At 37.8% G+C, this 1,723-nt stretch overlaps 1 non-coding gene across 1 annotated transcript; it reads right to left on the reverse strand.

The window, feature by feature from the left end:
* Window positions 1-1,092: 1,092 nt before the first annotated feature.
* On the reverse strand, window positions 1,093-1,165 carry TRNAR-UCU (transfer RNA arginine (anticodon UCU)). Its single transcript has one exon. It is a non-coding gene; the product is annotated as a tRNA-Arg (tRNA).
* Window positions 1,166-1,723: the final 558 nt, after the last annotated feature.

Raw genomic sequence — 1,723 nt, forward strand, 5'->3', positions numbered from 1 at the left:
AGATACTGAATTTGAATTGCCTTCTATGAAGGGTAATTAAATATGCATAATCAACGAAGATGCATTTGAATTTCATTGGATGTAAATTGGAGGAACTGAGTTTAACTGAGCGCAGAGGTGTAGGGCCGGATGGGCATAGGGGTCTGTGCCTTCTTCCCCAGACGATTAAAAAATAAAAAATATTTCAAAATATTCGGCGAAAAAATTAAAATTACGATAAAAAAAACCCTTTATTTGCTGTCTTAATCAATCTATTGATTTAAAATGCTTCTGGACGTTAGTAACTAAACATTTCTCTGAAAGAAAGTTCATGGGCCTCCTTCAAAGCTCGAGTCTGTGTACACCTCTGATTTCAAGGATGGTATTGTTTGTTCTCGTTAATAAATAATTACCATTTATAATATAAATGGTTTGATTTATTGAAATTTGTAAGAGATTCTACGTATGGGTAAATTTTGATAATAACCCGTATATCTCTCGGTTGTGTCTGTAAGTAGGATTATAAATTGAGATATTGTGGTAGATTTAAAATTTTTGTGGTAAGTTTTCAATTATAATTTCATTACAAAGGCATCATAATTGTTTAGAGATTTCTTTTTAACTTTGCATTTATCTCTACTAACCCCCCCCCCCCCTCGAGTTAGACCATTTTATTTAATTGTAAAACATAAGGTATATAGACCCTAGGGGCTCCGCCATAAAAATCGAGACTGAAAAGTGCTCCGCGAGTCGAAAAAGTTGAGAACCGCTGGTCTAAATGATAGTTTCCCAACCTTTTTTGCCGCATCGCTCCCTTCTTCCGAAATTTTCTTCTCCCATAGTCCCCCAACGCAGTCTAACCCATAGGAACCTATGTTATACCCGTAGCTTCTACCGCCCCCCTTGAACATTCCACCGCCCGAGTTGGGAATCACTGGTCTAAATACACAATGTATACAAAATATACATACACAGCGTCTTCACTGTGACGGGAAACTAAGAAACAAAGCCTCCGTTCACAGTGCTGGCAGTTTTGTTTGCCTTCCCTTTTACAGAATATGCATTATACACACATAGAAAACACAGAGCCTGCACTGCGACGGGAAAAAAAACTATCCCTGCCGGGATTCTAACCCGGGACCTTTGGATTAGAAGTCCAACGTGCTATCCGCTGCGCTACAGGGACTTCAGAAGAAATATGTCAACATTTAAAAGAGACCTTAATACGTATTTACAAATTGGGAGGGGGGCATTCAAGTATTAACGTCAGCGGATTTTTAGCCCTCTTTGACCCCCTCCCTTCCTTGTCCTCCCAGCTCCTAACGCATATTTAGATCAGACGCACCCGGAAGGCATGAGGCACCCTATGCCCCCCCCCCCCTCAGACGATCAAAAATTTATTTGATGCAAAAAATATGAGAAAAAATAAATTAAAATATCTGAAGAAAATATTTTTGTGTTAGTATATAATCAATTTCTGCTGAATGCTTGTTGGAAGGCTAAGAAAAAAAATCAAAATTTCTCTGGAAAAGAAATTCATTGCGATCAGTGATGGTAACTCGTGGGAAAATTGCCCAAAATTTGCCCAAGTGGGAAATTTCCTAGCATTTGTGGAAAATTTTGAGAGTTAAACAAACAAAAAAATTTTTTGAAAAAAATAAAGAAATTAATGCCGTGCAATACTTTTCTATTGTAAAATAATTTACGTATTTTCCCCGCTAGATGGCAGCACTGTCGCCTGGAA

Source organism: Pholcus phalangioides, unplaced genomic scaffold (assembly GCF_987345545.1).
Source record: "Pholcus phalangioides strain wild (caught in Gottingen) unplaced genomic scaffold, Ppha-v1.0 ptg000017l_1, whole genome shotgun sequence".
Classification (NCBI taxonomy): Eukaryota; Metazoa; Arthropoda; class Arachnida; order Araneae; family Pholcidae; genus Pholcus; species Pholcus phalangioides.